The following is a 24385-nucleotide window of genomic DNA, read 5'->3' as shown; positions in this document are numbered from 1 at the left end:
GCATAGCCATAACCTATTAATAGAAATCTGTATAATTAATATCAAGATGAAGATATAAATTCTTAAATGGCACCAATTTAGTTTGTTTACAAATTTTAAGGTTTTCATTGGCATGAGCTTCTTAGTGATATAAGAGTGAGATGAATATTGTTACTCTCATAGGCATTGTACCAGTATAACACATTTAGGAATACAAAGCTTAGACCCAGTCCTTCTTTAACTTTTTTAAACTGATTTGAAATGATCAGCTTGTGAGTTAAGGGACTATAGCAAATTCATGGCTTGGAGTTTATTATAAGGGTGTTCTCTATGTTTTATTTAGAAATAGCTGAGTGGAGTTAACAGGCAACAGTCCAGATTACCTCACATGGATGGCTGGTTTTCAAAACATCAGAAATCCTTAGAATTGACATGACCAACATTTCAGTATTAATGTTCATTTTCATTAGAGACTTGTCTGCTCCTGACAGCTTCCTATATTGAATTCTAAGAAGAAATTGAGCATCCTTGGAGTTATTCCAGTTGTGGTGAGACAGCCACTAGGCAAGAATTGCCACTTTCCTTCTACAGACAAATTACTGTCCAGAAAAGGACACCCTTGCAGAATAGTCGACTGATTATATCTGCCTAGACAGAGTAATCAGCCCTTAATAATTCTGCAGCACTAAGGTCTGTCAGATGATCCTGGGCCAGAAGGCAGAAGAACAGATGCTCCAATGTTTTGAAGTAGAGCGAGTGTCCAGGTGTTCAGAGGTCTCTATAAATTGGCTAAGTTTTAGAAACTATGATTTGTGCTTCCCACAATTATAGTTAACTCAGTCATTCTGGATTTCTGATAGGGTTGAAAACATATAGCTATTGACCTTAAGAGAAAAGACTTGAGTGGATGGTCATCAGCTGACATTCATCCTAAAGCCAGGTTCAGAACTAAATGTTTTAGTTAGAATAGATGACAAAGGAGCTGGTTAGTCAACAAAAGGATGGACTGGGTATTAGGACTATCCTGTACCTCACTGGTACAAATTGGCATAATTATGCTCTAATTGTATTTTGAGAGAAAAGTTTCATTTTAACAGGAAGGGTGATGTGTAGGAGGAGCTAAGGAAGGAGGAGTACTGAGAGGAAGAAAAGGAGTAAGAAGAGGAGAAGAAGAAGGAGAGGAGACGTTAGGTGATGAAAGAGAGAAAGAGGGGGGAGACAGGGAGGCAGATATTCATGTATCTCCACCAGTCAAAGATAGTTGTTATATGTAGTTTGGTCAGTGGGTTACACCTCTGATTGAACAATTCCAAACTTATAAAGCCTATGATTAACATTATTTTAAAAAAATGTATAAATGCAAAAAGGAAAAGGGGGCATGGTATAGGGGTTTCCTAAGGGGGGTAGGGGGGAATGGGTATAGGGGATGCCATCTGAAGTGTAAATAAAATATCTAATAAAAAAAAAGAAAGAAAGAAAAAGCTAGGAAATTCCTTTTAGAGATTGCTATTTTCATGTACCACATCTTCAAACTGTGTTGGGTAAGAATTAGTCTACCCTTTAAAAAATGACATGATCCAGAAGTTTAAAAATAAGTGATTTAAAAATAAAAGTAAGCAATTGACTACCTTTGGAAAAAAATTTGAAATAATACTTTGTATCTTATCAGACCACAATGGATTTAATCTGTACTGAAACAACAGCAGAAACAACAGAAACTCTATAAACTCCAGAAAACTGAACAGGTTTCTAATCAATGATCACTGGGTCTGGGGAGAAATAAAGAAAAAATGACTTTCTAGAAAACAAAGAAGCAACATGCCCAAACTTATAGGACACAATAAAGCAGTGCTAAGTGGAAAATTCATAGTGTTAAGTGACTTAATAAAGAGATTAGAGAGTTGCCTACTAGTAATTTAAATGTATACCTGAATGATCTAGAAAATTAACAAGGAAGCAGACCCAACGAGGAGTAGAAGGCAGAAAATAATCACAGTGAGGGCTAAAATCAATGAATTAGAATCAGGAGAACAATACAAAGAATCAATGAGTCGAAGAGGTGGCTCTTTGAGAAAATCAAGAAATCAACAAGATAAACACACTCTTAGCCAAATTAACTAAAATGCAGAAACAGTGCCCAAATTAACGAAATCAAAAATGAAAAGGGAGACATAAAGCATACACTGAGAAAATGCAAAGCATCTCAGGTCTGTATGCCAGAAAAATCTAAAAAAAAAAAAAAAAAAAAAAAAAAAAGGTTGATTTTCCAGATACATATCACTCACCAAAGTGAAAAGTGAAATCAAGATCAGGTAAGCTATTTAAATAGTCCTATAACCCCCTAAGGAAACTGAAGCAGTCATTAAAAGTCTCCCAAGGAGAAAACACCCAGGGCTAGATGGGTTTAGTGCAGAAATCTACCTGACTTACAAAGAAGACCTAATACCAATACTCCTCAAACTACTCCACAAAATAGAAACAGAAGGAACATTGCTAAACTCATTCTATGAGGCCACAGTCACCCTGATACCTAAGCCACACAAAGATTAAACTTCAGGCCAATTTTCCTTGTGAACATGGAAACACATTACATGTGTGAACATGGAAATAGTCAACATAAAACACATTACAAACATCATCCACAATGATCAAGTAGGCTTCACCCCAGAAATACTGTTTGAGGTATGCACCCAAACCCTATGGCTGAGTAATATACTATTATGTGTACATACCTCAATTTCTGTCTTCATTCTTCTGTTGAAGAACATCTAAGATGTTTTCAATTTTTGGTTATTATGAATAGAGTAGAAATGAATATGGTTGAATAAGTTTCTCTGCAGTATGAAATGTAGGATGAAATGATTTTGGGGCATATGGCTAAGAGTTGAATAGCTAAATCTTAGTGTAAATTGATTCCCATAATTTTGAGGAATCACCACACTAAATTTTCATAGAGTCTGGCCAAGTTTGTACTCTCACCAATTATGGATATGTGTTCCCTCTATTTCCAATCCACACCAGCATGAACTGTTACATGTTTGATTGATCTTATCCATTTGATAGGTGTGAGATGTAGTTTCAAAGTATTTTGATTTGCATTTCACTGATTCACTAAAAATGATACATATTTCTTTACATATTTCTCAGCCATTTGAGATTCTTCTTTTGAGAAATATGTCTATATTTGTGCCACATTTTTAATTGAATCATTTGGTGTGTTGATGTCTAGTTTCTTGAGTTCCTTATATATTTTGGGTATTAGCCCTCTGTCAAATATGTAGTAAATAAAAATCCTTTTCTATTATGTAGGCTGCCCCTTTCTCTGAATGATGGTGTCTTTTGCTGTTAAGAAGTTCTGGTTTATAAGGTCCTATATATTAATTTTTGACATTAGTGCCTATATTAATGGTGTTCTGTTAAGAAAATCTTCTTCTGTGCCAATAAATTCAAAAATATTTTTCCACTTTCTCATCTATCAGATATCTGGATTTATGTGTGTCTGGTTTTATGTTGATGGCTTTGATCCATCTGGAGTTGAGTTTTCATCCATTTGCAGTTGAGTTTTGTGATAACTATAAATCTATGTGCATTTTTCAGCATTTTATGCAATAGTCTAGTTTGACTAATGCATTTTGTTCAAGATACAGTATGTATTTCTGATTTCCTTTTTAAAAGACAGGTGTTCCTAGGAATTTTGATTTATGTCTGGATCTTCATTTTGGTTTCATTGATCAATGTATTTCTTCTATTATCAATACCATGTTGTTTTATTTGTATAGCATTCTAATATAGCTTGAAATTGTGGGTGGGGATACTTGCAACAATTCTTTTATTATTCAGGATGGTTTTAGCTAACTATTTTGTTTTTTGCTTTGTTTCTTATATTTTTATTGCCTCATCCACCCCCTAGTTTTCATGTGATCTGTGAAGAAATTTTGCTGGTGGTTGCATTGAATCCCCAGATTGCATTTGTAGAATGACATATTTTACCATATTAGTTCTATTGATTTAGAAACATGGATGATCTTTTCATCTTCTGATATCTTCTTCAATTACTTTCTTCAGTGTCTTAAAAGTTTGAATTATGCAAGTTTTCAATCTGCTTTGTTAGAATTAATCCAAAGGAAAGATGTTGTATATCTGATTTCATTCTCAGTCCATTTGTCATTTGTATATAAAAATATTACTAATTTTTTTTCTTAATTTTATATCCAGCTGATTTAATTTGTGGTAGGAGTTTCCTGTAGGGATTTTTAGGGTCATTTATATATACTATCATACCATCTGCTATGAAAAATACTTTGACTTTTTCCTTTTTAATGTATATCCAATTGATCTCATCTGGTTGTTTTAATACTGAGCTAAAGCAATAGGTGGTGTGAAAAAAGTTTGACAGGTATGATCTGTATGATTCTCTGGAGAACAGGGCAGAGAAAAAGGAGAAGCCAAAGCAGGTGGTCTGCTGGAGAGTTAATAATGAGACTTTGACTTTGAGGGAGGGAGAAATGAAGATCTACAGTTAACCCATTTCTCAGGCCTGAGTGATCTGAGATTTATCAGAGAATGACTGATGAAATTGGGGGCTAGGGTAAAGCAGTGGTTGGGCAAGCATGGGGTTAGGAATGAAAGGCCTGTGTGAATCACAGGAGGTGAGGGCAGGGCAGGAAGGGAGAACTCAGCATAGACATAGATATGGACCTAGACATAGACTAAATTTGAAAAGATGAGAGGAAGCAGATTTGCATAGAAAAGCATACCTGCATATGAAAAGCAAAACAAATAGAAATACATGTATAAGATAAAATTTGTTAACAAAGCCTTACCAAGTTCCCTTAATTTCAGGCACTAGACGTAGACTCCAGATTACTCTGTGAAGACAAATGTAAGCTTCCCCAGAATAAATTCTCTTTAAGTACCTGGCCTGAGTAGTTTCAGGTATCAGACAGAAGCTGAGTCTCAGGGGAAGACCTGGAATAAAGCCTTCAGTTCTTGATACCAGAGAAAAACATCTTAACTTTAATTTAGTCTTCTTTTCTCCTTCTGAACATTCAAAATGATTCCACAGAAAGAGTAAATGCATAAAATGCAACTTAAACAGCAGAAAGAATAAAGCAAAGAAAAAAAAAACAAAGAAAGAAAGAAAGAAAAAAAGAAAGGCTTAACTCCAGATGTACAACTCTCAGTGAAGAAATAAACAAATAAAATCTATAATATGTGATCTAGTTTGGACCTTTGTGGCTATTATAAGAAAAGCCTAACCAGAAACAACTTGGAGGCACTTCAGCTCACCAGTCACAGTTGATTGTAGAGGAAATCTACAGCGCAGCAAAATCAGGAAATTTGAAGCATATATATTAAATTGATAGAAGAGAAAATTAGAAATAAAAAACCCAAATATCTATTGATATTTCCATAGGATCTAAGTCGTTCCTGTAATCCACATGAGGTAGATCACAACCCCCTTAATGCAATGCTATCTTCTGGCTTTCAGAAATACTAGATGACCAAGGCAGCTCAGTCAGTCAACAGGTTCTCCAGTGCAGGAGTGAGGATTAAAAAGAAAAAAAGATTAGACAACACTGTAGCATGACCCAAGCCAGTTCTGAGGCTGAAGGCTGAAGCAGGTTTATTTTTTCCCACTTTTCTTTTAAACTATTTTAATTACATGCAAGTATTTAGGTCAGTTCTAGGTTGAGGAACCAGCAATACAATAGATACAAATAGTCAAGGAACAAACAAGGCAATAAACAAACTCTCATGATCACTGTTTCTAAGGGCTGATCAGGATGACAAAAGTATTGAATCCTACTTCCCTGTCCTAGCCCACAGTCATATCCATGCCTGAGGCCTACTTCTTTGTTCTAGTCTAAGACTTAGATTCCTGACTGAAATTACTTCTCTGTTTTAGCCTAAAATTAGATTCCTGACTGAACTTACTTCCTTGTCATGTCCCAATGTCAGATTCCTGCCTAAAGCCCATTTCCTTGTCCTTGGCCAATGTCAGATTCCTGCCAAGGATCTCCAAAAGCTCTCCACAACTGGATATATGTGTTACTCATTAAAACAGACACATCCACATTAATAAAAAAAAAACCTAAAAGTAAATCTTATATAAATATTAAAACACAAAATAAAGTATTGAAAACTGCAAGACAGAAAGATTAATTCAAATAAATAAAGGCAGGCTTTGGTAATTTAAAAGAAACTTTTAAAGAAAAAAATGTCTAAATGACATTTGAGAGAGACCATAGTGCCTATCTAGACTATTATACCAAATAAAATTCTATGTTGAAAATGAAGAAGTAATAAAATATTTGCATAACAAAATTGGATTAAATGAATCTATTATAGCTCTACAAAAAGCACTAAGATGGAAACTTTGTTCTAAAAAAAATTAATAAACACACCCAAATGGTCACAAGGAATAAATAAACAGCAAGACAGTTAATCACAAGAAGTATAGAAGAATTTTAATCCAGCAAGGTGGCTGTTCTGGCAAAGGGATCATGTCCAAAGATCTGAATTAGCTGGAATGAAGACACATCACACATCTTTTAATCCCTCTGTGTAGAATATACACCTTTGACCCCACTGGCTGAAATACAGACATGTCTTTAGTACACATCTTTAAAGCTAAACAATGACTTTTAATTAAGGGTTAGAAAAAAAGGACAAATCAGAGAAAAAAATGACAGAATGAGTCAGAGATAGGACACACCCAACTCTCATAGAAGAGAGAGGAAAGAGGCTCCTTAAAGAGCAGTGAGGGATACAGAGCTCAATACAGTTCAGTTCAGTTCAAAGCAGTTCAGTTAAGTCTCATTCAGTTCAGAAGAGTTCAGCTATGCTCAGTTTAGTTCAGTGCAGAGAAGTTGAGTTCAGAGCACTTTTGTAGAGTTCACAGGCAGTCTTTCCAAGCTGAGCAATTCAGACAGAAGCAAGAGATGTCAATTTAAATCAGTTAGCTTGGAGAGGAGTTTGAGCCAGAACAGCTGATTTAAACCAGGTAGCCAGAGTTCAGAAAAAGCTAAAAAAAAAAAAAAAAAAAAAACAAAACAAAAAAAAAAAAACAAAAAAAAAAACAAAACAAAAAAAAATGAGTTTATTTAGCAGCAAATCCTAAAAGCTAAAATATTCTAGGCCTAGGTTATCTGTTAGAGGCTGAAAGGTGAATCATTCAAGTTCCAGGCTTATGGAATATTAGAAGGTACAGAAGCTAGAAATGTCCAGGCTTAGCTTAGGAATAATTAGAGACTGTGTGAGCTCAGCCTAAGTTATATATTCACAGAGTTGGCTATGACTCTCACCTCATCCCATTTTCTGTGGAAATAAAAGTAGCATTTACATTTATATCTAGTGCTCAACATGATTAAAGAAAAAGAAAGCTTACCGAGATTGCATAAATCAGAAAACATCTGAGAGAAACATTGCAAAGGATAGGAGAAAACTGACAGAAAACCATAGAGAAATTCACCTGCGATTATTTCCAGAGGACACATCAGTTGAGTTTTGGTGGTTTCCCAAAGAGTTTCTGTAGACTGTGGAGTTGCAGGAAGTTCTGAGACAACAAATCACAGGATGCTACCGTTGAGGTCTTGGTATGGCCACACAAACCATCAGATTGGTGTCTGAGAATGTGGCGGTTTGAATAAGCTTGGTTCTTGTAGTGGCACTAATAGAAGTTGTGGCCTTATAGGCGTAGTTGTGGTCTTGTAGGAGTAGGTGTGGCCTTGTTGGAAGAAGTGTGTCACTTTCAATGTGTGTCAAGTTTGTCACTCTGACACCAATCTCAGGCAAACAGGTCTGGGTTATTGAACACACAAAACAATATTGATTGATTAGGGACACAACCCAGTAACGATATGAAATAATTGTAGTACATGGAACAAAATGGCTACAGCTATGCTACGGAGCAAGCTTCACAATTCCCTCCCTTTAATTATTCTGGTGAGTCAAGTAATTGACTCAAAATTTTCTCTGAGGCAATGGGGTTTTATTGGTTCTGGAGCATCATAAGCTATATAGAGGAAATGCACTGCTTAGTGGTAGGTAGATATTTGTCCCTTAAGTCAGGGAGTTTCTTTTTGACTTAGCATTTCAGCCTGTTAGGTGGGACAATGGATGGTGCACTGTTTATCCAAACTACTTTCAGCTGATGTTAGAATGTTGTCTTTGGGACCCAGGAAGCCTGAAATGATAGTCATGGGCTAGGCCATGGGTCATTTATCAGAAGCATTCGGGTAGGCGATGCAGCAGAAAGATAGAGAGCAATCACATTGGCTGGACCCATTTACATGAATTTTCAGCAAGTGGTAGCTCAGCAGCTTGAAGTCTACAGGCAATCCCTGGATGAAGTCTGTCAAGCAGGTGAAAATCTGCTGAGACAAATGCAAACTAGGGACAGAAGTTAAAATTGTCTAGTAATTAGGGAAGGAAAGGAATCTTAAGACCAAGGGAAAAATCCCATTTTTAAGAATAGTCAAGTATACTTAACTGGAGTTTTTTGATCGGTGGCAGGTGATTCAAATCTTATGACCTTTTGATTTCTTGAAGCTTTTGTGAATTTTAGTTTACAAAAAAGATGTATATTAATATTGAAGTTTATATTTTAGAAAAAGCAGTTAACAGGTATTTGTAAGATAGCAGGAGTAGACTCAAACCCTTGATGCCTTGTATATGCTATAGGTTTGGCATGAACATTCATTTCTCAGCCCAGAAGAGTAGATATAATGATTGAACAGGATGTGTTTTAGGATGATGAGAAATATCACTAGATCTATATTCAGAAGATAACCAAAGGGATTTTAAAATCTTGAGCTTGTAAGTGAATTGTAAGCAGCCAGTGTTCCACTGGCTTATTAGAACTCCAGTGATCATTGTTAAAATTCTGGATGTTGAAATTTTAGTATAACAATAGCATAGAAGGGGGAAGAAATATAAAACATACCCCCTTCATATATCTTAAGCTCTTTTATATACCTCTACAAATGGCATTTGCCAACCTTAAAGCACTTTCTTATACCTTCTAATCTTTATTTACCAACCGCAAACACCTTTCATCTGAAGCATTTTTTATTTCTTCAATATACTTTAAATCATTTCCCAATCATCTTCCATTTTTTTCATCCTCTAACCTTTATCACTTGCATTTATAAATCTCAAACATCATCCTAGATCCTCAAACATTTTATCCTCAGGTCTTACATAAACTTTAAACTTTATATTTTTTTCTACCCAATTATTCATTTTGAGACACAAGCAGTTGATTATTAAGTGCGGTCATTTAAATGAAGAAACAGTAAAAACATTACATTAAAATACTTATCCTTTAATATGAAGCCTCTGGGCAAGGCAAATCTGTTTGCCTCTTTTAATAAAATACCTAGAATATTTTGCTAACTAATAAATTGACTGAGGAAATAACACAGTGGTGAAATATTTTGGGATAAGGAGATAGTTGCCTGTTATCTATTAAGCTACAGTTAGCTTAGCCATCAATATGATCAAAGACCCGACAAGAGTAAGTTTTAATCTAAATGGTCCATTATCAATTAAAATGACAGAGAATTGTCTATACTCCATTACTTTGACAGTTGTCTCAGGTTCATGTAAATGCCATAGGACTGAGGATAGAGGCAGTCTTTGGCTATTACACCCAGAAGATGAAGAGGCTTTTTCTGTGTAGGAAGAACATGGGAGATAATGACCTTACCTTGTCATAAGCACCATGTGGCAATAAATTCTTCAGTGTCCTCTGTTCACAGTTCACATTGAGCCCTGGCAGCAAGCAAGTCATAGTTATGCCCAGTGATTTTTGTATCACAATTCAGGTGATGTCTTTTGATGCTGTGCCCTTCTGATCTTGAATACCATGGGTGTGTGGGGGATGTCTTTGTTAGGAATTGAGAATTTCTGTTTATCATGGTATACTTAAATATATTAAGTGCCATATTGAGCAGGCCTCTGACATGTTTAAAGGCTAGTATCTACCAAATACATTTGAGTTAAACAATATCTGTTCATAATTATCTGTTTTAAAATTTACCATGCAAACATAAAACAGGAGACTAAATAAACCTTGATCTTGAAATTAACTGCATCGGTTCATTATATATATATATATATATATATATATATATATATATATATATATATATCATACTAAAGTATTTAATCATTCATAGGGTTACTGACTATAAACTTGCATTTATTATTTGTAGAAGCTTTTGTGAGATTTCATGAGATATTAGGTTACATTCCTTAAAGATTTTGAGTTTTAAAACTCATGGTTTTGAAGTGAAGATCATCTAGTATTAAAAGAAAATTTTAATCCATAAACATATTCCATAAAGAGACTGGAAACTTTTCTGGCCTGTATATGATGTAAAGATGATGGGGTAGTGGGGGAATGGATTTGTAAGAGCAGGACAGTTAGGACAGATGAAGGAGCTTTAATCAGTATGTAAAGTAAATTTAAAAAATTAATTATTGAGAAAAAATGGGAAACTCTATTTATAATCCTTTGAGAGCAAGGATAGGACATGAAGCGATAGAAATGTTACTTGAAACAACCATCACAGTACTTATTTCAACTGTGACCACTGGAGTGAAGCCCTCCCTACTTTCAATTGCGATCTTAATGTATCAGAATGGAAGTCAATGAATGTGTTATATTGAAGAAGAGGTTTTATCTATATTTCTACAAGTGAGGAAAGACTATGGATTCCGTCAAAATTGATAAAGACCCATCTTAATAAGAGAAACTTCCTCATGAAAGGCCTGACTGAAGAGAGGAAGAGATGCAGAAAGATATCAACATATATTATGCAGAAAGCTGACCCCCTGCATAGGCACAACTCAAAAAAACCTGGTTGAAAAGGGACAGATTGTTTATCACCCTAGAAGTTTGGAAAACTATTTGTAGCAATGCATGTTTGATGATCAGGACTGCAGTTATAATGAATTCTCACATCAATGAATTTTTATAAGGACATTCAGACCGTTAATTAATAATTCAGACTGGAATTAATAATTATTTTTGTTGTAATAGTTAAATTGTGTACAATTTTTAGATTAAGCAAACAGGGGAAAGATATAGAGGAATTTCAAGCCAGCAACATGACTACTCTGGCATGGGAGAACTTCCAGAGACCTAGTCTGTGTGATCTGGCTAAAAAGCTGACACTTCCTTAGTACACACCTCTTAGGTAAAATTAGACTGTAGAAGGAAACAACTACATTTAAAAGTAACATCTAATTGACAAGCAGAAAAGTGTTAAATCAGAGAAAGATTTGACAAAATGAATGGAAGATAAGATACATCCAAGTCTCATGAGAATAAACAGGAAAGAGATTCCACCTACAGAAAAATGAGTCAATTGAATCAATTCAGTTTGAGGAGTTCAGAGGCAGGCTTTCCAAGGAGAACGTATTAGTCAGAAGCTACAAGATCCTGATTTGAATTAGTTTGGATAGGAGTTTGAGCCCGAATAGCTGAGTCAAACCAGCCAACCAGAGTTCAGAGAAAGCTATAAAGAGTGAGTTTATTCAGTAGTATGTCTTATAGGCTGAAACATTCTAAGCCTAGATTAACAGATAGAGGCTGGAAGCTGAAGCATTTAAGGTTGGGAATTGGAGAAGATTAGATTGTACAGAGGCTAGAATCTTCCAGGCCTAGGTTTGGGAATAGTTAGAAAGAAATGCTATGGGCTTAGCCCCAGTCATGTATTTGTAAAGCTTTTGTAATGCTCTTATCTCATTCCTTCATTTGAAGAAAAAAAATAACATTCAAATTTACACAGAAGTCTAAGAAAACACAACAAAATCAATATAATGACAGATATTAATACATATTTCTCAATAATAAACCTGAATAAGTGTTCTCAATTTCTTAATTAAATAACACAGACTTTCAAATTGGAGTGCAAAACAGGATTTACCTTGTTGCTGGCAGCAAAACCTTTGTCAATTCCTTCATCCTTATGTTTTGTTTACTGTTCATTATGGAGTATTTGTCTTTACAGGCACATATTATGATATGAAAGGAGTCTCAACAAATAAAGCAACATTACAACAACATTCTGGATGCTATCTGATTATTCTGGAGTAGAGCTATATCTACACTGAGACAGTAAAAGAACAATTGCAGACTCATGGAGACTAAACTACAATCTGAATTATACAGTTCATTGAGGAAATAAAGAAAAAAACCCAATATTTCTAGAATTAAATGAAGATAGAAACACAACATACTAAGATCCATGGGACACAAGGAAGCCAGTGCTAAGAGGAACATTTGTAGTACAGAATTGAGAGAACTCAAGTTAATGACTTAGTGATATAGCTCGAGACCATGGAAAATTCAGAACAAAGCAAATCCTGAAACAGTAGATAGGTAGACCTCAGAGAGGGAAAAATCAGAAATGAAATGGAAACAAAATGACAATGACAACAGATAACCTCACAATACTAAGAAGCAATAAAAGAAAGAGCCATTTTTTTTTTAGTAAAAAAATAAGATTGCTGAATGCTTTGACTTTTTAAGCAGTGATTGCTTTTTAACACTTGCCTCTCTCATGCTTTTTTCAAAACTGCTTTATTTTGTCTTTTAATAGTGTGAGTATGAAATATCATTTGGTGTTTTTTTCTTGTGTCTTAAAGTTCTTGGCTTTAAATAAGATCTCTTTCCCAACTTTCAAAATATTTCAGATATTATTGATTCAAATATTTATCACCTTTTCTCCTAATTTGTTGTTATTTTTTTCCCTTTCTGGGACTCTTACAATGTAAAATTTGATCTCTTTAATGATCACATTTCTCTTAAATTGAATTCTATTTCCTTTAATCATTTTCTTTCTCTTCATCAGGTTCAATAGCTTAATTGTTCCAGTTGTGTTTCACTTTGGTGTTTTTTATGTTGGAATCTTTGAATTTCCTTGGTGAGTTGTTCATTCTTGGATGGTTGTACTACTCTGTCCTGAAAGAGAAAGCTCACCATATGAGACAGACTCCTACTTCTGTCTTTTAGAAAGACTTTGTTGTTCTGATACTGGCATGAGTGTGAACAGTTCAAGTGTACCTCTATCACTACCAGTGGTATTCTTGTCCAGTCATAGATAAAACAGTGTTATCCTGTCTGTAGAGCAGGCCCCTTTGTTTCCTAGTCTGTTAAACTATTATGATTTTCTCTGCTTCAAAGTGTGCATTTTTATTTCTTTTGGTTTAATTTTGAGATTTTGAAATCAGCCTCATGGTTACCTGCAAAATATAGTTTGAGGCTACTGCATGGAGTCTATGTATAAATATTGATGTCACTAATTACTTCTATGTTTTCCATTCATCTCCATACTTTAGTGTTTTGTTGTAGTTCAGTTTGGAATCTGCAGGTATTTCAGCCACAAGTCAGGTTTTGTAAGATTAGAAGCTCAAGATTTTAATACATGATACTAATAATAATCATACTTTGATTTAGTATCTACCATCTTATATTTGAATAACATTACTGTTTGAGTTATTAGTTTATGGATCTGAAGAGATACTATGACCAAAGCAACTCTAAATAAAGAAAGCATTTATTTGGTTGCTGGTTTATGCAGTGAAAAATTTATTTGATTAGCTCCATATAGGAAAGTAGACAGGGTTAATTCTGAAGCAGTAGGTGAGAGATGTACATCTTGATCCTAAGGCAGTAGGCACACACACAGAGAGAAACACTGGGCCTGGCATGGCCTTTTGAAGCCACAAAGCCCACATTCAATGACACACCTCCTCCAACAAGAACACATCTATTTCAAAAAGGCCACGTTTTATAATACTTCCAGACAGTACATCAAATGGGAACCAAGCTTTCAAATATATGAGCCTATAGAGATTAACTCTAATTCAAACTATCTGTAAATAAGAAATCCTTTATTGAATAAGAATGGACATCAGACCTCCTCATAGGCTCATATATTTAATTGCTTGGCCATTAGTGAGTAGCACTACCTGACAGAGATTAAGTGTTGTGACCTTGTTGGAGTAAGTGTGGCTTTATTAGAAGATATGTGTCACCAGGAGTGGGGCTTTAAGGATTCAAATGCTGAAGCTAGACCCAGTGTATCTCTCCCTACTGCCTTGCAGATTTGGATGTAGAATTCTCAGCTACCTTTCCAGTACTATGTCTGTCCATGAGCCACCAAACTTCCTGCTATGAAACAATGGTTTAAATTTCTGAACTGCAAGCCATCTCCAATTAAATGCTTTCTTTATAAGAGCTATGACCGTTATGATGTCTTTTCACAGCAACAGAACAGTGACTAAGACACTACTACATTTATGTATGTAGTTCCCATTTATTGATTTCATATTTTATCATTGTTGTCATTACAGACTAATTGTAGGTGTTTGAACACAGTAGACAGTTAATCTACCACTGAAATACATACATAATCATTCACTAATTTAAACTGAATGGAATTATAGAAAGAATAAATGGGCATGTGTTCACTCAATCTGCCAATTTGATTTAGATTTTTATTTGTGGAATATTTGATTTAACATTAGAGATAAGCAAAGATTTATCAAACAAAATGATCTTGTTTCATCTGAAATAAAGAAATTTAAATATAAATTATTTGAATTCAACCATAATGTTATATAACATGAACTAAAACAATTTGAGAATGTATTAATTTAGAAAAATGAGGCATAAAAAGTACTATTATATATAATATTATTACCTTGAACACTGACTGTATTTGTTTATTTAAAGGTAAATCAAATTTGTAATTACTTAAGTTGTATATTGTTGAAAAAGATATACTCTAAATATATGTATATGTTATAATATATGTATGTTATAATATGTGTATGTTAATTTACAGAGATTCACCTATTCTATATATCCTATTTATGTGCCAACATATTCAATAGCTTCTAGGTTTGAAGAATTCAAATTAAATATTTCATTTTGTTATTCTCAAAAACATTATACTTTTTGAAGATTTGTTGTAAGCCAGCATTATTCCGTGTGTATAAATAATGGGAGCTTATTTAGTTGTTAGTGAAACAGACAACATACTTTTATTTAAATATATAATGTAGCAAACACAATACAGCATGATATACAAAATAGTGAACTGAGAATGTGTCACTAGAAAATTTAGCTTTAAATAGACAGTCTATGAAAAACCAGACTGCTAAAATTTTAGCACAGATGTGAAAAAAGATAATAGCTAGATTAATCTGTATTAAAGCAGAATGTACGAGGTGAGAGCATCCATGTATAACCAGAGAACATAATTCCTTGGCTAGTATGAAACACACAGGGCAGGTTGTACAGAATGAGGAAAGGAAATTATGGAATATTAGCTGCCTGGTACTATAAATTAAGCTCTATAGGAGTTCTGAAGAAAGCAGACAGATTTGCAACGTTCTAATACTAATAAAATCTTATTTTTAAAACTTCTGCTTATTAATAGGTTGTACTTTAGAAAGTTATTTTCTTGTTGTCTACAGCAAAATTATGTAATTGTTGAATGAGAGCGATCTATATCAAAGGTGAGAGAGTCACACAGAGATGGACCAAGCTAACATGAGTCAACCTAGCAAAGTAAACTCTGAGGTAATAGAACAGTATAAGAAATTAGAAAATAAAGCATTTTCTCTTTTACATTTATCTTTATTGAGCATAATCTACTTCTCAAATTATATACATTTTTTGGAAAAATCCACAAACATATCATTCTGCTAACACAAGAACTTCCATGTTGCTGATAAGAAAAGATATTGCAGAATTGTTTCACCATTTGCAAATGAATTGTTTAGGCTTATAATTTTATGTATATTTGACATTTGTATATGTGTATAATATATGTATATATTTACATTATCTGTAAATAAGAAACCCTTTATTGAATAAGAATGGACCTTTGATATACATGTTTCTATATACATACATATATATGTATATATATATATATATGTACTTTATGTCATATATATTTTGTATTAATCATTTGCCATGTTTATGTATTCAATGAGTCAACATATTGACCATAAGGATGAGATAATATAATGATAGTCAAAATATATATTAATATCTATTAATTTTTTACTTCAAATCCTTTATTCATTATATTTTGTTTATATATTAATTAAAGATTATTTTTACCTCAGTTAGGGTTTTACTGATGAGAACAGACACCATGATCAATGTGAGTCTTATAGGAACAACATTTTACTGGTGTTAGTTTACAGGTTTAGATGGTTAGTCCATTGTCATCAAGGCAGGAGTATGATGCAGGAGTAGCTGAGAGATCTACATCTTCATCTCTAGGCCACTAGGAGACGTTGGGTCCCATCTGGCTAGGAAAAGAGGTTCTTAAAACCCACAGTAACATACTTTTCCATCAAAGTCACACCTCCAAAAAGTTCCATTCCCTGGGCCAAGCATATTCAAACTACCACTCTTGATTGAAATATCTATTATTTTACAAAACTTCAAGCATTCTGGACCATGAAGGATTGTATCTGCACTTTCTGTTTGACTCTCAGTAGCACACTCATGTTCAACTTAACCAACAGGCCATAAAAAGTCATTTAAAGGTCAGAGTTCACAGGGATAGAACTTAGTATTTAGTTCTCTGCTCTTCCTACTTTTAGAGTTAAGGAGTGTCTAGGAAGTGATTCTCTCTCTCTCTCTCTCTCTCTCTCTCTCTGGTACTCAACAGCAGGGTCTGTTTTGCAAGTAGTTATGATCACACTTCTTTCTGAAATATACTTTTTTACTTTGCATTATTAGATAATTTAACTCAGCATCTATTTTTTTATGGTACAAATAACTTCTTATTACAAAAATATTATTGTTAATGTACCTATTTTGTAGTAACATTTAATAAAAGGACTTTATCCTCTGAGACCTGGGTATCTTTACCTCTAGGTATTCTAACTATATACTTTCTTTTGATCTTCCTTTAGTAAAGGGATGTGGTGTTATTGTACATTTTAAAGCCTTGCCTTGGGTGCATTCATCATTTTATGAACTGTTCTAAGAGTTGGATTTATGAGAAATCTGCCTTCCACCACAGGATATGTGAATGTGGCTGTTGCTTTCTGCTTCCTGCCATAGTTTATCAGCAAAGTAGTGTCTGCAGATAGAATCAGTCAAAGGAGACCCACAAAAATTGTCTTCATTGAAGAAGATTTTTTTTTCTGGAAGCTATGCATATCATCCATCTCATTGACATGTTCATTACTTGTATGTATGTGGTATATTTTAGTGTTCATTTTGTGGCTCAGGGATTTGGGGATTCATAGACCAACTTCTATCACTATTTCCATATGTGAAAATTATTAATATTCTTATACCTATATATACGGGCAAACGCAATAACAACTAATTTTTAAGCAATATTTTTGCTGAAAAAAATTACATCATTCTTTTCTTCCTTTCCTTTATCTAGATGGTTTGATTTACTCGTTCTTAAACTCCTCCTACCCCACAACCTACTTTCACATAGATAGCATTTTCTTATATTTTTGGTTGTGAGCTTAGCCTTTAACTGCAGTGCCATCTCTCTCCAGTCCTAGAGAGCATTTTCTTAATCCAATTGTAGAACATCTAGCCTATACACAGTATGAATAAAACTGAATCATTTCATTTTCTAATAAATTTAAAACAGCAGTATTTTAAATTTTAAAATGTCTACACTCTCGTCCTCATAGTTGTTTCTACTTGGTCTTTTAATCATTTATGTTGTTTCCCAGTGAGTCTGATGTATGGTTGCCTGTGGGACGTGAACTCATTCGAGGAAGTTTGGTAAGGTATAGCAGATCGAGATCTGGAAACTCAATGGGCACACACCTGAGGCTTGGGTGACTCTTAGATCCCTGCCAGACTCCTGACTTGGAACATGTGTTATGCTTCTCACACAAATGAGACATAATGACATGACCAAAGGTCACCTAGGCTCAAGACAGAATTCTCCATGCTAAAGAGGTATCTAGGGGCTCAGAGGGCTTAGCCAATAAGCTTCCTTTTCTAGACCTTTCTCCCTACAAAAGGTATTTACTGTAATTTCCTATAAAATCAAAATAAAAAAAAACCAGATCACATACTTCTAAAATACTGTGACACAGAATACAGACTACTATTTCAAAAACTATGGAAATGAGCATAATGAGAAAATACTGGGGCAAAGCAAGACAGAAACACAGGTGGGCAAACATCAACTCTGCTACTTCATGTCCATGTTTGATGTTAAAATGCTATGTGGATCACCAACTCCTTTCAGGTTTGTTGACTGTAACATACTTCTTTCTCTTGGAATGGTTCCACTTGCTTTTCCTTTTGGTACGTTAGCCAATGAGGATAGTCAGCCGGATCTTTTTTTCTGCCTTTCTGAAGTAACAGGCTTTTCTCCCAGCGTCTGACTCTTGAGTTTTTATTGGTAAAATTAAATGTTTGAAATTTTCCTTAAAATAACAGCTCTTGGATTTAAAAAAAAAAAAGTCAAGCTGGTGCCTGGAGGGATCCTTCACCATATGTTCTAGTCTCTTTGGCATAGGAAGGTACTCTACAGGCTACCTTGAGAAATATGGACAAAACCTACCCTTCAGAACCTTTGACCTAAAATCTGTCCTGTTTACCAGATATGTTAGAGTAGTGGTGGTAGTGAGAGTGGCCAACCAATGTCTGATTAAGTTGAAGCCCTCATCATGATAGGGACCCCAAGCTAGATACTGCTTGGATACTCAGGAACTGGTTACTGGGTATCTCATAGGCCTAGGAAAGAACTAAACAAAATTGGCCTAACATCAAGAAAATCAGTGTAATGATTTGTAATGATATTCTGCAATACTCATAGATAGGTTCCTTATTTACTCATCATCAGAGAGGGTTCCTCAGACAGCAGAATCTCTCTCCCTTTTTTCCTTCGGCCATGGGCCAATCCAACCTCTGTGCCTCCCACTTTGTTCTTGACTTTTCCACTGCTACCCCCAGTGGCACCTGGGTGCCCAAGGGCCTGAGAACCAGATGAGCTAGCTCCAGCTCCCCGAGGGACCTCAGACTGCACCCCTTCACCCCGAGTGGAGTCCCTTGGCTTCACATAGCCTCACGCCTGCCCTGTGCTGGAGTTCGGAGAGCACAAACTTCCCATGCCTCTGTCTTTCCTGAGTGGCCCTATCCCTGTGAAGAGAGAGATGCAGAACACACTTTAACCCAACAACTGGTCTATAACCCAACAGTCCAGTGTGAGGTTTCTTGCTTTGTCTTCTTTTTATTTTTAATTAATTAATTGATTAATTAATTAATCAATTAATTACATTTTTATGTCCTAATCACTGCCTCCTCTCCAGATCCCCCCTCACAGGGACCATCCCCCAAACTTTCCCTCTCATTCTCTTCAGAGAGAGTAGGCATCACTTGGTATCTCCTTTGGTATATCAACTTTCTTCAGGGTTTGATGAATCTTGTCCCATAGAAGCCAGGCAAGGCAGCACTGTCGGGAAACAGATTCTATAGACAGACAACAGGTTTAGGGACAGCTGAGCTGTACATCTGCTACGTATTTTCTTCTGTATGGTTGTTATCTCTTGGAGGGCTCCTCTTTTCTGAAAGGAGATGGAAAGGGAGTAGATATTGGGTAGATGAAAGTTGGGGAAACCTGGGAGGGTTGGAGCAAAGGGAAATTGTGCATGATTGGTATTGTATGATAGAAAAATCTACTTTCAATTTGAATAAAAGGCCAACTTAAAAAATGTTATCTTTGTTCCTTGTAGATTAGAACACAGAATGCTACAGTCCTCTGTTCTATATCCAGATAGAGGTTTCCAGTTCACAATGCATAGTTGGATGTGGAATACTAATGTAATTAAGTATCATTATGTAGTCCTGAGGCTTTTAAGTCTGTAATTGATTTTGTAAACTGTGCCATGTCCTAGAGTCCCATCTCTTTGGAAATGGATGCTTCAGAACTCAGAGTGGATGCATGGTAGAATGTAAGAGGTTAAACTTCAGTGATTCTATTTTGAACAAGTAAATCCTTTTATTTTTAAATAGTCAATATATTTAAAATAAATCCTGGTATCAGAAATTATGATAATTTTATTATTATTTCCTTAAGAACAAACACTTAGTTTGTGGTTTAAAGTACACCTTGCTATACTTTTCAATGAACATATTTGCACATTATTTTGCACACATTAAGAGTAACTCACTTTGCACTTCTGGTCACTTTGTGAAGTTTGTAGAAGAGTAACTTGATATTCTTTTCAAGAAGCATCATTTTCTTTCTTGCTTTTAAACAAAAATGAAAATTTTGGTTAACATAATTGCTAATTATATTTCTTAAAGACAATATTAAAAATTCAAGACTTAAAACATGTTGACATATTTTTGATCAAAAATTTTCTTGGGAGTCCTATTTTAATCTTTAAATAAAGCAATAAATGATAAACATAGTGGCTTTAAAGCATAGAGTAGTTATTTTTAAAATGTTAAAATTTGAAGCAAGTAGATATGTGCAGTGTCCGTACAATATGGGCACATTTATAGCTCAGAAGCAAGCTAGGAGACGGTTTTTTTTTTTTTTAATGGAAATTGCAAAATCATCACATCTATTTTAGAAGACTGAAAATGGCATGAAAGAATATACCCAAATTTGAAATGGAGCGTGTGACAGACTCTATTTCCAAACATGTTGGGTATTATAGAAGTTTTAGGAACTGAAGAGCTAAGAATAGTGATGGCTGGGACAGTAGAGATGGCTTAGTCATTAGGAGAGCTTAATTCAGAGGACTTGAGTTCAGTTCTCAGCACTAACATCAATTCAAGAAACCCATTGTCACTGCTCTCACACACCAGTTTTTGTTCTCTTCTGGCCTCTGTACGACCTCTGTACACCACATGACATATGTACATTGACATATATATGTACATATATAATAATAATATAAGTATTTTTAAAAAATAATCAGTAGAGATATTTTATGTAGACACTGAAATAAAATTATAACTGTAGTTTGTTTTGTTCGTACAGAAACATTGGCAACCAGACTATAGTGTAACACAATTATGACTTTATAATCAACCAGTAGCTTAAGTAGTAGATTAAGAAGGAAATAGAACTTCCCAGTTTCTGAAATTAATAACTTAATTCTGCAACTGAGAACATGTCTCACACAAACTCATGGAAGAACAAGCAAATCCAAGAAGATAGTATTTCCCACAAACAAAGAGTTCCATGTGTACCTTTAGGATTATTTAAAAATAAAATTGGATTATTTCTGCATACTATTTTTCATTCTTGTCCACTAATTATATTTCAATGCATTCCAAATATGGTAATTTTAAGTGCTATCTTTCATCTTTATTCAAAATATGAATCTGGATGGAATATTCTAAATTTCAAAATTACTTATATTCAGTTGAAAACTCTAATCTTGGTCCATGTAGTTATCTCTAAATACATTTGAATAAGATCAAAATTGTATAAGAAGAAAAAATAATTAGGAAGGCTAGCCTTCATCAAATGGAAATTTTGATTAGTTTACCGGCAGCCATCAAGGAGAACCTGAAAACTAGCAGATGATCGTTTTTAAAAAAAAAGAAAAAGAAAGAAAGAAAGAAAGAAAGAAAGAAAGAAAGAAAGAAAGAAAGAAAGAAAGAAAGAAAAAGGTCTTTATATGAATGATGGATGGATGGATGGATGGATGTGTGTGTGTTTCTGTGATAAGCCCCTGTGTATGTGAAGCTGTAGGTGTGAAGGATAGACAGAGAAAGTTTGTCACTCCCACCTCCTGCCCCCAATCCTCTATAAGTGCTTTGACTGAATGTCTGGTTTGGGAGAGAAGTTCCCCCCTCGAGTCCTTATAGCCCGGCAGGGTGGGCAGGCAGGGTTGAGTGGGCCAGAGCAGGGATCTGCATATAGCTGTGTAGCCAACTGGAGCTGGGGAGCCACAGCAGGGCAAAGTGGGAGGGTGAACCAGCAGTTGCTGCTGTCTCACTAGGCAAAGCCCTTTTGTTGTCCCTTAGAAGGTGGTGTAGGTTGGTGGGTAGCCCATGGCCATCAAGATTAGCCTCAATGAGGTGGCTGGCCAAGGCGAACTCCTCATCATCCAGCATGCCATCTCTGTCGATATCACTCAGCTTCCAGATTCGCCCCAGCACGGAGTTGGGTAGCTTGGTGCCCACCATCTAGGTTTTGGCTTTAGAGCCACTCAGCTTTATATGAAGATTTCATCATATTTGGACTTGTCCTTGGTCACCACCCATTCAGCATCATCTTCTGAGCCCTCCTCAACATCATCTATTGTGTTGTCAGGGCCCCGCTCCACAAAGAGGCCCATGAGGGTTCCCTTAAATGCACCACCCTGCACTCCAGCCTGGACACTCTCCAGGTCCTCTTGCCGAAGCAGCAACATAAGCTTGGCAATGTCATGGCTCAGCATCTCGTCCAGTGCCTCCAGCAGCTTTGGATTTAGCGAGTGGAACTTGGTGAAATCATGTGCCATCAGCAGCTCTTGCATCTTCTGGCAGTCGGGAAAGTCTCCAGGGGAGATTTGGTGCTCTAGCTGGATCTTCGTGAAGACGACAGGTAGCTTGAGGATCAGCTGCTTCTTTTTGGTTTCCTTTCTGATCACCTAGGGCATCTCTTTCTTCAGGTAGCTGATGATGTAAGCGTGTGTTCCTCCAAGAGACGCTGGTTGTCTGGCACAGGGAGTGGCTGGGACAAGAAGGAGCCAATGTAGACACGAAGGACCTCAGGAGTGCCCACCACCTTGCCCAGCACCCACATGACCGCCCCGTAGACACGCATCAGCTGCTGCATCTCCTCCTTGTCTGCCTTGTTGAGTACCACGCGGATCTTGTCCTTGTGGCCACGCAAGGCACCAATGGCCTCCGAGAATTGATCGTAAATCTCCAGCTTCTGAGCGTCAAAGAGCAAGATGATGATGAGATCCACGCACTCAGCAAACCAGCGCAGCACAGCTGGAAAGTCGTTGCCCCAGCTCACTCTCTGTTTGGCACCTGATAGGATGCCAGGCATGTCGAAGATGCTAATGCTCTCCAGGACCTGATTGGGGAGTTGGGTGCACACAAACCTGTTGAGAAAAGTGTTTCTAAAAGGGTTGAGTTTGCAGAAGGGCTTCTCTGGGTTCACAATGAGAGCATTTCCAGGCAAGGTGCCCTCTGTCTTTCGGGGCATGACAGCCACGAAGAAGTCGGTGGTGGGCTCGGGACTGACGCGGGAGCCAGGGACCTCTTGCTCCAGAATGTACTGGATGAAGTTGGTTTTGTCGGTGCTATACTGGCTGGCCACCAGCACCATGGGTTTGCTGCATATATATGTGTATATATATGCATATGTATATAATATATTTATATATAATATATTTATATATAATATATATATTAACATATAATTAGTAATGATTAATATATATTAATCATTAGGTATTAGTCCATCCTTTTGAACAGATTTCTGCAGAACTACAAAGATTTACTGTCTTGCAGTGACACTATATAGACGAATAGATGATTTCTTAATTCCTAATGATTATTCTCTAAGGATTTCTAAAATTTTACTAGAAATAATCAAGCCCTTTATAATAGAACCTCTCTGACGTGAAAACTGCAATTAGAATTCTGCCAGTCTTCAAGTGTCATGAGTCAATTGCTTCTGAGATATAAAGAAGGGATTTACAACTTAGGGACTTATAATTCCTTAGGCTGTAAAACAATTAACCAAAGTTCATAAAAGTGAGAATTTACTATAGGTGCAAGGACAGCAGGTAAAATGTCGACTTGGGCTATACATACAAAACTTCAATGATAACTTAGTTATGGTCTTCAACTCCCCATGAACCTGTAGAGATGGTGATAGATACTGAATATTTAGCCAGATAATTATTCTTAATAGATATATGCATGTAAACATTAACATTTTCTTGTAATCTTCTTATTGAATTTATGTTTGACCTTCTAGTGAGCTTTTGTAAAAAAGAATGCTTGGAAAAACCATGTCATCTATTCTCCCAGAAAAGGAAAAAAAAAAAAAAAGACTAGGAAAGATTACACTTGCTGGCATAACATTGGAGAGAGATTATTGGGAACATAGCAATGGGAGTAAAGGCTTTGGGAGTAAGGCATTGGGAGCAAGGGCATCAGAGCAGGAGGAGAGAGTAAGAGTGGAAGGAGAATGTAGTGTGAAATAACTTAAGAATTATAAGACAAGGTAAAAAAAATAAGATAGCAATATGCAGAATGCAGAACTAAAGAGGAAAAAAGAAGAAGCTGCAGAGAAAACAGAAGAAGCAGGCAGGCTTCTTCTTACCATGGGACAGAACAGATCTTTTAAAGAGAACAATTCTTTCTTCTTACAAACTTGGTTTTAATTCGTCTAGCAATAAGAGAGTAGAA

General features: G+C 35.6%; 1 pseudogene; it reads right to left on the bottom strand.

Annotated features, from left to right (window-relative positions):
• Positions 1-21968: 21968 nt before the first annotated feature.
• Positions 21969-23301, bottom strand: LOC117702489 (EH domain-containing protein 2 pseudogene; annotated as a pseudogene).
• Between the last annotated feature and the right edge of the window lie 1084 nt (positions 23302-24385).

This window comes from Arvicanthis niloticus, unplaced genomic scaffold (assembly GCF_011762505.2).
Source record: "Arvicanthis niloticus isolate mArvNil1 unplaced genomic scaffold, mArvNil1.pat.X pat_scaffold_867_arrow_ctg1, whole genome shotgun sequence".
NCBI lineage: Eukaryota > Metazoa > Chordata > Mammalia > Rodentia > Muridae > Arvicanthis > Arvicanthis niloticus.
This window is presented reverse-complemented; position numbering and strand designations above follow the sequence as displayed.